The 13,101-nt window shown below is 41.7% G+C and overlaps 1 protein-coding gene across 4 annotated transcripts in view; it reads right to left on the reverse strand.

The window, feature by feature from the left end:
* The window catches only part of DUSP16 (dual specificity phosphatase 16), a 62,053-nt gene extending 49,864 nt beyond the window's left edge, over positions 1 to 12,189 (reverse strand). For 2 of the 4 annotated variants that reach the window (XM_017832846.1, XM_017832844.1), the window contains exon 1: positions 12,027 to 12,189. The gene's annotated coding sequence lies outside the window, so the exon portion shown is untranslated. Of the gene's footprint in view, positions 1 to 11,312; positions 11,688 to 12,026 lie in introns of those variants that run through there. The other 2 variants (XM_017832847.1, XM_017832845.1) reach the window with 2 other exon arrangements.
* Between the last annotated feature and the right edge of the window lie 912 nt (positions 12,190 to 13,101).

Consider the following 13,101-nt stretch of genomic DNA (forward strand, 5'->3'; position numbering starts at 1 on the left):
TGCTCCTCATTAGAATGATCTTACACTATGTCAGAAAGCCTGTTTACTGATTGCATTAGTTCACTGCTAAATGACATTGCCCATAACACAACCAAAGTTCACCGCAGTCATGAAAGAACTCCTACCAAAACTCATACCATGCTGCCGTGTTTCAGAAATGGTGATTAAGACACTGCTGGTCCAAAAGATCTTCAATGCAAGAAGAGAAAGGAAATGAAAAGCTGCACATTTAGCTCCCAGCTGAGTCTGGAAGTTGCAGAAGGTATACATACCACTTCACAAGGAAAGGGAACAGGAAGCCATGAAAGAAAAGAGTCATTATGTTGAAATGGTAACATTTTCTTGAGGTTACACAGGCCAAATGAGCATATCCCAGAAAAATGTGAATCAAAGCCTGGGTAAAGAAACAGAAAGCAGTAAAATTTTCTACCACCTATTTTTCCAGTAGTTTGTCAGATTCTAAAAACCTAGCTTTTCTTCCTTGTTACCAGCAGATGGGGGGAAAAAAAGAAAAAAAAAGATAAAGACTTTAGAAGAGCAAAGAGTATCAGATCAGAAAACACTAAAAATAAGAAAAATCCCAAGAGCTGGTGCATAAAAATTGAGGGGTGCAATTAAATTTAATACCAGCAACGATAATAATAACTGAAAAAAGCAAAAACAGGCTTCTTTGCAAGAGCCTCTCCTACACAGAATGCTGGCAAAAGATAAGTTCAAGATGGACTAAGTCAGGACTGACATATCAGAGGAAGAGTAAAAAAAAAACCTGATAAACTAACAGTAAGCCACCATGTTCTCAACATTTAAGAGGGAATTAAAGAATTTAAGGGCTGAGCAGAAAACAGAAATATGTAATGCTCATTAAAGCAAGCTATTCCAGCACAGGTACCAAGTGTTCATAAAAAATTCTATACACAACAGGAAAAAAGACAGACAGACAGAAAGACTGCTGAACTTCAGTACCATAACAAGTTACTTAAAAGTAGCCACACAGACCTTATGACAGGCATAAAGGAGCATTTGGCAAGAAATGAAGTAGGACACAGAACTATGCTTCTCCATCTGACCAAAACTCACCATCAAATTTGACCATGTGTCTTTGAGCACATCAACTCAACTATTTGAAGGAATTTTATGTAGATTCGCTAGACTTTGTAGTCTATAACAAGAAGCTCCAAAGAATCTAAATTTTAAGATAAACATAATACATACAACCACATACATGCACCCATTCCCCACCACTGAGGAGATGGAAAAAAACAACCTCAGAGGAGTAGTAGAGTGATATCTCTTTTGATAGAAACAACACTGGATAAAGTCATTGGGAATTAATACCTTCGCACCTGGCTTTGCACCTGGCTGAAAGGCAGAGCTGTGTTGACACACAGGCTATTTCAGTTGACTTATTTGCACAAACTCACATGCAAACTTGTCATAAGTCAGCAAAATGCAGTCTCCATGGTCTGGGGGATAAAAAAAGCCTCCCCTACCTGAATGACAAAAGCCTTCAGCTGACAAAACGTCACCAGTAACAAGACTATTACCAACATGCTGTAGGGATGGCAGTTTCATCAGCAGGATGCTCTGGATTCCTATCTGCCCTACACATGACCTTCTGTAGCATCACCTCTTCCAATGTAGAGGCCATTGCATTACAGCAGTGCAAGCTGCCAAACAGCACCAGGAGCTCCTGCAGAGCTCCAGCTGAACCTGCAGAAGCCTTTTACTCAAGGCAAGACCCCAGGTCCTGGTATCAGCATACTAAAAGTAAATGTAAAGAACACTCAAAAACCCTAAAGGATTGAAAGTATATAAAAATACAGCATCAGAATTAAAAAGAAAAGAGATACCACTACTTGAAAAGGAATGAGAATACTAAATGGAACTGTAGGTTTAGTCAACACTTCCCCCAAAGCAGTGGGCAGAGATGACATAAGCAATTAACAAGTGAGGAAAACGACAACTCTGAACACATTAAAGTCAATATGAGGAGAAAAGGAAAAAAAAATCAGGGTAAGAAATTAATAGATATTACTAGCTATCCATTCTCAAAGCAAGTAAGTATGATAAAAAAGAAATGCTTTCAAGCTTTTAGTAAAAAGCTATGCTGTTTTCATTTCGCTCTCCTTTAAAAGACCAAGTAATGAATATGGTCGTGATTTCTGATCAGATAGATACACCATAACCTACCAAATGCACAAAATTTATCTACTACTTCAGATAGCTATTACTACTAAAACTACATAATAACTGCTCTGTGAAGACCATGTATCCACATTCTCTTGTTCATTATACCTAGAAAGAGCCCACGAACCCTTATTTGCAAGGCCATTTTGCTTCACTAGCTAATTAATCGCTTTTCTTATCATATAAATCATCAAAAAAAAAGTCACATTGCATGAAAGCTTTTTAAGATATAAGCTGCTCTGGACAGAATATATGTGTATATATACATATGTGTATGTTCATGTATGAATAGATACACAGTTTGTATATCAGTATGTATATATACGCATATGTCCTGGCCTTATTTTAAAGAAAAAGCATCCAGACAGAACCTAAGTTCTGTCAAGTGGCAGACAAGTATGTGTTTACAATGGAGCACAAAGCCCTTGGAACCCTGGAAAGCCAAGCCAAGCCAACTTGCATGTGCAGTGGCAAAAAGGAATCAGCTCAATAGCTTGAGCTTGGTAAATCCATGTATGTAATGAATACACTTCTTGCTGCCTCTGCAGAAGACAAGGTTGAGGGGGTACCTTCCATGGCAGCCTAAAACAAGCTAATTCAGGGCTATCAGAGAGCACCCGAGTCCCTTATGCCAGCTCACAAGTTAATTCAGTGAGCTGACTCAAAGAGCTATGTCAGTCACAAACCAACTGCACAAACAAGTAGAATAAACAAATGCATCAATAAACCACATCCAAACAATTTTCAGCCATTTCTGTTTCCCAGCTCTGGCTCACTGTGGGATCCTGACAGCCATTAAAAGAGCAAGTTTGAAAAGACGGGGCTGGGAAGACAAGAAAAGAATCACAGTACCTGCAAGCATTTGATCTTACCTGCCACAGAAAGGCACACAGGGTTGCACTACCCTGAGAAAGCTCCACCAGTGTCAGTGGATCCACACTAATGTTCCACACTTTCACTTCTACTGTGACTGAACCTACTTGTTTTGGACAAGGGTAACAGCAGTTGGAAAGAACACAGAAGAAAGGAAAGGTTAGTCTACAGAGTATTTCCCTTCCAAGCTTTGTCTCTATGTTAAAAAGGCAGGTAATTTAAGGTCTGGCATGGAGTGAACAACAACCTAGAGTCTATGGAGCAAACAGGGCGACGGATTTCTCGTCTGCTTCAAACAAAACACAGACATGAAACAGAACCTGTGAGTTCATTTCACTGAGGTGGCCTCAAGTGAAGTACGAACAGGCACAAAAACTACCCTAAGCAGCAGGCTTAGGGGAGCAGCTAGAGGCAGCAGCTAGAGGCAGAGGGACTGTGTCAAACAGCCAGACTTGGTAACTTTTTCTACATACACAGCTGGAAAAAGACACTTGTCAGTAGTCTTTAGACTACTGTTCTGCTTTCTGTATTTAGGTTAAAGTTCCTTGGGGCACTGACTAGTTGTACTTGCAAAGCACTTACACCAGTGGCAGCATATAAGATAACTTCAAAATGTTATAAGAGAAACAGCAAGGGCCTAGGGAAGCTGGTACATATGCACCTCACACATACACACACACATATGCACCTACAATGTAGTTAAAGGACATCAGCCTCTTGAACTGAACACATCCTAGAAGCAAACACAAAATCTGCCAATTTTTTTTTAATATAAGTTTCTCTTCCATCTAGAATAATTCCATATATGCCAGATTTTAAAAGAGCCAACAATTACTAACAGCATGAAAAAATAGCAACTCATGATAGAAGCCTATCCTTCTGTTGTTAGAGAAGCTGAAAGATTCTATGTTGGTTCTATGTTGGCAGTTTAATTACTTCATCTTCATCTTATCCCAAAACAGCTGACCTACTTAACACCAATCCCACTTCACCTCAAAAAAAAAAGTAATTCTGTTTTCTACCAAGACTTCTCCAGCTGTGCTTTCACGTATAACAATTGCAATTTGAAAGGTAGAGACCTTTCAAGGAGGAAGTTGGACTTGTATATTCTCAATGTGCTAACATAAATGGAAAAACCAAGTAAATAAGTAATAAATAGCTAAGTAAGCATAATGTCCAACTGTACAGAAAAGCAGTACCACAAGTTGGGCTAAATACTAAGCACTGAATAGAAATGCCATACTGTCCTAGATGGAACAATAAGATTTTTGTAAGTTTACTTTATAATTTATAATTAAGCAAAGATATATAAAAATGCTACTACTGGATATCTGCTCCAGTATCAGGCAGGTTCCAGGTCAGGGAAAGCATAAGTGATGTCTTTTTTTTCCTTAGGACCTCTAACATCTACATTATGCTCAAAGGTTTGTTTTCTTTTTTTTTTTCCTTTTAAACTAAAATTGAACTGGAGACAATGCATGTCAATACTACAGGGGGAGAGGATATAACACATATATATATATATTTATGCTGAGCATGCACACACACAAAAAATTATATGCTCGACATCCCTCCCATGTTAATCCATGACATAAATTCTTGTGTTTGAAATATTCAAACACTTAAATCATCAACACAGTCTTAATTTTTTTTTTAAATTATTTATCATGCTATGAAAGTCATTTTTCTGTCAAAGTATACAGACTCCTCAAGGGAAAGGGGGGAAGTAAAAAAAAAGAAAAAAAAAGAGGAAAACCCACCATCAAAGGGTTTGGCAGCCTTTAAAAATTCCCAAAACAAACAATGCATCTTTCTAAGCTAGCATTTGCCAACAGTGTCACTGTATTCAGCTTTTTCCTGTGCCTGCCACTAAGCAGCACATTCGAATGGAAAGTCCCAAAACCTTCTGAAAGGACAAGACCTGAATCTTTACCCTGAAGCAGTCTCCTCCTACCCTCCCACCTTCCCTACTGCATTACCTCCTTATTGGTGACCTAAACAGTAGAAAAAGTCAGTGACTGAAAAGAACATTATGCCTATTTTAATGCAAAATCTTCAAAATTCTCACCACAGCTCAATTAGAAAGACTGGATGATCATTAGTTGAGCTCTCAATATCCTGTAACTAAAAGAAAAAGATTTAGTGTTAAACAGTAGCTGTATTTTCACTTAGCTATGCAGACACTTCACAGCCACTGTACCATACTGGCTTATGTCTGGCTTGAATAAAAATAGCTAATGTGCTTGCTTGTTACCCATTAAATAAAGGGCACAAAGGAATTGCCAGGACTGTTTTTGCCCATGAAAGGCAATGGTCATTAATAGCTTATATTTGCAGAAGGCTATCAGAGGAACAGCATGCCCGTGCTTCCTCCACAGCTTTCTATAGGTTTAACCATATATGAGACAGCAGGGGAAAAGACACTATACGTTTCCTCATTTCACAACAGGTCACACCTGCTGGAGCATTGGCAAGTCATGCAAGCCTCAGATGAAGAAAAATATTCCGGTCCTGTAAATCTGAAGGGGAAGAAAGATGTGTGTCTGTTCATGAAAATAGTATCTTGGGAAAATGTGCAATGACAGTTAGCAGTATTTCACCACTTTGCTTTTGCTGTCCTTGGAGTCCAGTATTTTGGAGATTTGAACTTGTAATAGTGTTCTTTTTCATCCACATCTTGCTTGAAGGAGTTAATTTCTTTCAGTAATATTTTGAGAGGAAACAGGCAACAGATGGACTACTCATACAATCATGTCTGGGCTGGATTTTTCAAGCATCTTCAAATAGGTCCACCTGGAAATCACAGTAGGCAGGCAAAGTGAGCCACACTGAGGAAACAGGTTTTGTCAACTGGATGGTAACCAAACATGGATCATCTATCTAACAAGCAGAATGGAGGACTGAGAAGCTGACAGCATGCTCACAACATGTCAACCAGGAGAAGTCAGGGATTTTCACCAGCTGGACAGGAGACCTCACTCCACATTGACCACGAAAAATCTAACACCATACATACTAAGCTAAAAAGTTACATGGATGTAAAATCAAAACAAAAGTGAGATAGTAAGAAACAAACAAGGTAGCAGCGGAAAGTAGAAGTACAAACAGCTTTATTAGTTTGTCTAAACATGCCTTAAATAAGTCTCCCATCAGCTCGGAGAACATGAAGTTTACCAGCTCTCATAAGGACTGTGCCCATTTACCTTCAGCTGCCCTGTCTTACTGAGATACAGGACTGTGAACCTACAGACCACTCATCGTAGATTATCTTTCCTCAGTAAGGCCTCAGAACACTTACTGTGTAAAAGCCTGAGAGCTTTTAGGAAATTGAAATGATGTGGGAGTAGTCTGGGAGAAAAGGGAAGAAGGTACTGAGTCCTCTTGCTATGAGAAGAGACTTGCCATCAATGCAGAACTCCAAGCAGACTATAGAAGGAGAGATTTTCACAGCCCATCCCCAATTCGTAGTGCACCTGCCTTGCACACAGGGTCTTGTGACAGACAGAGGGAGCCCTACTGAAGTGGTGACACGATTTGCTTTCTGCTAATCTGGATTCAATCTAGTGCATATTTTTAAACTTATCTGGACCTAACAACATGTCAACCCCGTGCACTAAGATTACTGCTGTAGTCCTTTGCTGGAGCAGTCTTTCTTGCTTAAAAATTGGCAGAGTTTTATGAATCTTTGTGGAAGCCGGGCTGAAGATGATTCTATTTGCTCCCCAAGTATTTTTAATATGAGGCCTCTACCTAAATCCTCCTAGTTTCTAAAGGCACTTCTGAATATGATTAGAATATGAGTTAGAAGAAAGACATGTAACACAAAGCTTCTTCCCCCTTCACCTCTCTTCCCTCCCAGTTTTCCAGAGTTCAAACAGACTACCAAGAAAAGGGACAGCAAAGTTGTGTCCCAAGCATGATTTTTAAAGAAGGGAGGTATGAAATCCCAACACCTAACACTTGTAACAAAACACTTGTGGGAACTGTATAGGTGATAGGCTCTATAAGTATTCCAGACAGCATTAATAGAATGAGTGGAGAGTAATCTCACGCCTGTTCTTCTGGCAAATGTTCCTGATGCTTTCAAATCACGTCTGAAAGTAAGGTTTGTTTCAGTAGCAGGATGGCACGCCGAGAAAAGCCCTTTGAAGTGTAGTTCAGACTCCTTGCTTGTATTTGTAAGATAGTGTTTAGAAGACGGACGGCTTTCATGCTTAAGAGACTGTACAAACTTTGTGAAATATACACTGTGGAGAAAAGTACATCCCTGCAAGCACCATCTTGCAGGTAGAAACCCAAGTCCTGGCACGGGATTTGAGTCTTTAAAGTCTGGGGTGAATGAGTCTTACACCTAGCAATCAAGAAGCACAAACAACTTGGGCTATTAAAAGCATGGCATTTATATCTCTAACATTATGAATTATTCAGCCTTTAAACATGCTTTACTAGGGGTTCAGCAGAAGCAAAACGCAGTACTAAATCAATTTTATCTGGAATAGTGTGGAAGAAGGGAGAGTTCCTTTCCTATTTTGAGAGCAACATCTATGCTACACAGGCAGAGCCAAAGCCTTCTAATACAGCAGGCTGAATACATATTAGTTATTCAAACTCAAGAACGTGTGCATAAAAGGAATTTCATACAATTAGTCCCCGTTGTCCTCCTCAGTTTATGCTCTCTGTAAAGTTCTCATTCCAGTGTTGCTACACTGAGACTCATTTTTTTGCCTCCCACAATGCCTTCAGTAATGTAAAAAACATCAGACAAGCAGGCATGGATGTCTAAAAAGAGACTATCTGTACAAGTCACTGATCTATCATTTAGTCAACAGGCTCAATTCATAGATTACTATAGCAAAGCAAAAGCAAGTCAAGCACAACGAAAACGGGTAACGCTATTTCACTCCCAATATTATAAAATGTGTCAGTTTTCTGCCAAACTAATGTAATGGAACACAGTTACGATTTTATGAAGAATTTTTTTCACATAATTTTAGCCGACTATCATTCTGGCTAGCATGTAAAAAGATCTTAAGGAGAAAAAATTAAATTTATTCTCAACTAATGAAAGCCTCTGCACACCTCTACTTTTGTATCTATATTTGCTAAACAAATGATAAAAGTTTATATCTTTAACTTGAAACCAAACAAGAGTGGAAACATACCTGAGGAGGCATAGTTTATGAGGAACAGCATGAAAAATCATACTACACAGGGAAAAAGTTCCAAGAACACACTTAAAGGAAAGCTGTATAAGTTACTGGCTATGTATATGTCCTATTTTAACCAAGAGAGAGCAGAGATAACTGAATTCCCCTTTAAAGAAGAACCTTGTTTCAGGAGTTCCTTTCATATATGTTACAGCTTCGGGCAGTGAAAACAGAGAAAAACAGCACCATGGGAGCTTGGGAAGGTCCTTGCTGAATCCCCACAGCCCCACCAGAAACCTCCCTTCATTGAAAAAAACACTCTTCCCCCTCTTTCCTAGCTTGGTCAATTATTAATTTTGGTTGGTTTTTTTTGTTCAGCTGCTGGAGCATTTCATAGGGACACGACATGGAAAGCTGCCAGCCTTCCCAGAGCCAATTCCGAGTAGGTCAGTCTTGGCTCAGCAGCAGACCACAAAGCAAAGCAGAAGGAAATGCAAGGCCTTGAACTCATGCCCATCTTCCCTCTCATCCTCCATATACACATCCTAAATGCAGATTTTCTTTGACTGGTGAGGAATTCACTGGTGGCCAACATCATCTCCACTGGAGACCACGATAGCAGCCAACAGGCCCCATCCATAAGCAAACCAAGAACTGCTCAGATTAAAACTATGTAAACCTAGAAGTTAAAATTCCAAACTTTATCATTAATGTGTATTTTTGGCTTCCTTTACATGTCATAGGAGGTTACAGAGTAACTATAATAGAGATTTGCTATTTGGAGCTAACAAGCTCCAAATAATACCAATCTAAAGAGAAGTGGTGATACGAACTAACCTGTTGCCATGAATATCTTCAGACAGCAGGGATATCTATGGCTTTTGATTTGTGCAGAAAGTAGAGGCCACATATGCAACTGACAGCCCTAAAGAATGATACATTACTCTTTGTTTATGAGGGGGATACCAAAGAAACCAGAGAAATATTACCAATATTGATATGATACGTAGATACTGATATTTAAAATATTCTACAGAAACCCCATGTCACAACACTAGTTCTGGAAGCAGTCCCTAAAGAATTGTAGGGAAAGTGAATGTACTATTTAGCACATTAGGGACATGCTTAGCTTTCTATTACCCAGAAAAACAGCGTCTAGATAATTCTTCTCAAATAATCATGGATATACCATTACAGAACCAAGCACGAAACAGTAAAACATTGCAAGAAGCATTTAGTAATTATCATAAAAAGAAATCCATAGGGGCAGATTCACTGGAGTCGCAGGCCAAAACCATATTTCTTTCTAGGGGGAAAAAAAGTGGAAAAGAAAAAGGAAGGGATGTATCAATCCTTCCACACCTCATCCTTTGACAGTAACTACTCTACGCCATCTGGCTATTAAGGACTGTCAGCACTTGAATAATATCTATAGTGCTTTTCTGACTGCTGTTATAGGAAAGGAAAAAGAAAAAAAAAAGTAGTAGAAAATTAAACAGACACAATGTAAGGTAAAAGCTATCATCCTGCCTCGTTTTTTTTGAGAGGGAAAAAATGCTGTGCTTATTGTATATCTTAGAAAAATCGTATTTTGAAAACAGTGAAAACTGGTGAATAGGCCTGAGGATTAAGGCGTCAAACTTTAAAAAGACAGGTGACCGAGCAAAGCCCTAACCCTGCACACATCTCTTACTGCCCAACGCACTGGAGCAGAGCTCACCTGCAGATTAATGCGAGTAACAGAAATCAAGGGCTAATTTGTCCATTTGGCATTTCTTATGAAGGTCTAGAACAGAGCCTGAATTTAGCCTTTGAGCGCTTCGTAAGGCCTACACGAATCACTAACCTGATAAGCAGAAGAGTGACTGAGCCATCCCATCATCAAATTTCTACTAACTCCATATGACTTCACTCACCCTACAAGTACAGTAGCACAGCTTCTGCCAATATCGTTCCTATGGGCAGTTGAAGCTATTCTAGCTAAAAGCAAATATCCTTGCCAGAGTAGCTGCCTCCGCTGAAAGAAGAGCATGCATTTCACAGAAACAAGCATAATTGAGCTCACTATCTTCCACAGAAGTTTTTCTGGTGTGATTTTGTTTCATTATATCTGCTTAGGTAGCTAACAAAAACGAACCTACTGGAGCAGGGATATATTTAGGTATCTTTATACAACACTTTGCATTTTTAAATGCTTGGTTTGGTTTTCTGGACCTTTCCACATGTATTAAACCATAAAGCATTTTGAAGCTACCATCTCTAGCACAGGAACTAACACCTTCTCTGCTGTTTTTACTTCTTTGTTCATTTAAAAAGGGACTTGTGTATTAAGACTTACTGTAACAAGCGTAATGACCAGAATTTTTACACCTCAGATATTTTTTATAGATTCCATCCTCAAAATATTAATAAGCATACTCAGTAAACACAGGACTGACTTGTAAATATCACTATTCTTTGTATCTTTTGTCATTAAAAATGAAAGCTAAAAATACATGTACACCTCCCTGTTGCATACTTGCTCCACATTTGAGCAGAAACTCCCAGACAACCAACATAAACAACTGTGATGAATGCTTCAATCTCCAATGGGCTGTGGGATGAACACCATAAAAAGAAATTAAGACTTACTATTTTTCCACCTCCCCTCAAAACACAAGAGTCTAAACCAACTCCTGTTTAGCCAGTTGTGACTTCGTAAACTCTGTATCTACCAAACCACACGCTGCCAGGAATAGCACAAATCTCAAAGCAAGGATTACAAAATCATTCGGGGGGTTTGGTTGGGGTTTTTTCTTTTAAGACCCCAACACACACCCTTGCAAAGAGGAACAGTTTAATATGCTTTTAGTTTTCAAAACCAGCATAGATCTGTTTATACTGCTGGGTATACACCAAATGTTTGAACCAAAAACTTTAGTCAGACAATACAGTTCGCTTGACTACACTTTATTTGAAGGAAAACCAAAAAGATCGATTTTCTATTCCAACCAGCTGAAATGACGATTAAAGAAAGTAAAATCTCCTGGCTTTTCTTTTCTAAAAAAAAAAACCTAACAAACCAAAAACCAAGAAAACACCCCAGCTTCTCATCTGTCAACTAACCAAGTGGGTTTTGGCCGCTGAAAAATCCTGCCATTGGTCAGACTTTGCAACAGGCACATCCCATACACCTGGTTCGGCAGGCACCGATGCGCGCTCAGCTCCGCATCCCGCCGCTTTCTCGGGCTGGGGGGAAACAAAGCTGGGGCCGGGGATCTGTCACAGGCCGCGTCCCGGCGCCAGCCGCCGAGCTGGAAGCTGAGGCGAGCGCGATGCCAGGTTAACAATTTGCAATTTGCCTCGCTCCTGGACGCCGCGGCAGCCCTCCATTTTGTCAACTGCCTCAATTTTAAACGTTTTCCAAGTCGAAGACAGAACTTCACCGTTTCTTCGGGAGCCCTTCGGGGCTTTAAAGCATCCCCGACCATTTTAAGCAGCGGAGACCCTGTTCGGAGCCAGCGCTCTGGCTAAGTTTAGCAAGGCAGCCGCGCACGCCGCGCCTCATGAGCAGCCCCCCGAACCCTCTGCGGGGCAGCCAGCGGGCTCCTACCCATCCTTCTTCCAGCCGCGGCTGACTCCGCTGACTCCGGCCCGGGCACGAACAGCGCCCAGCTTCCTCCTCTCACGAGGAGAGGCAGGTGGAAAAGGAAGGGACGGGGAGACAGGAGCGGCCGCGGGCAGCAGGGGGCCGGGTACCGGCAGCAGGTAGGGGAGCGCGGGGTGGCCGCCAGTGCCGTGCCTGTGCCGTACCCCCTCCCCTCTCAGCCCCGTTCTTACCACCTGCAGAAGCGGCCGGAACCTGCCTGGGCCAGAGCAGCGACCTGTCCACTGCGGGCGCTCTCCTCCGGAGGTGAGGGGGCGGCGGGGAAGGGCATGCGGGAGGAGGGAGGGAGGGCTCCCACCGCCCGCCTCTCCCTCACCTCCCTCCCCCTCCTCCTCCTTCTCCCCGCCCAGCCCGGCCCGGCCGTGCCCGGCCCCCCCCCGCGCCCCTCGCCCCCCTCCCGACTTGGTTTCCACGGGGCGGCCCCGGAGCGCCGGTCCGTGCGCTGCTCCCGGCACTTACTGTGTCACCCCCTGCCTGTCTGTCTGTCCCCTCGGCAAGGATAAAACTAATTGCCACCAGCCTCGCGGCTGCCGCCCGAAACAACTTTGTCTGCTTCCAGTCTCTAGGAAAGCTCCTCTTTTCCCTTCTTCTTCAGTAAGAAAAAAAAAAAAACAAAACAAGAAAAAACAAAATCAAAAACCAACTAAATCCCAGCAATTTTAAAATTAAAAAGGAACAGAAAAAAAATACATTCGGCTCTTTTTTTAAGAGTGGGAAGCGTGAAGGTGGGAGGGGAGAGGACTAGAAAAAGGAAACATTTGGAGCCTTGGAGCTCTTTTTTTCTCTTTCCTTCTCCTTCCCCCCCCCCCACCAAGATGGCTTGAAAAAATTAAAAGGGGACAGTGATGAGGGGGACACACACACACTGAAAAGCCAGGGAGGACGGAAAAAGTTTGGGGGTTAGGGGGTTTTGTGTGTGCGTTTGGTCTTTTTGTTTGGTTTTGTTCGGGTTTTTTTAAAGCCTTCGGTTCCCAGAATGACCCAAAGGACGACAAACACACGGGAAGAGCAGGCACAAGGAGAGGAACGAACGAGAGAAAGAGTTTTGCTGGTCAGTAAACTTCAAGCTGCTGGGATGAGGTCATTGGTGTAAAAATAAAGCGATGGCGTCATTTGAAACCAATCCCAGTGAATGAACTCAGACGGGGGGTGAAGGTGGGGGGAGAGGGTGAAGGAGAAAGAGGAGGAGCGGCGAGAGAGGATCCCTGCAGGGACACGGCGGCCGCGCAGCCCCAGCGCTGGGAGGCG

The sequence above is a fragment of the Lepidothrix coronata genome, unplaced genomic scaffold (assembly GCF_001604755.1).
Source record: "Lepidothrix coronata isolate B3197 unplaced genomic scaffold, Lepidothrix_coronata-1.0 Scaffold208, whole genome shotgun sequence".
NCBI lineage: Eukaryota > Metazoa > Chordata > Aves > Passeriformes > Pipridae > Lepidothrix > Lepidothrix coronata.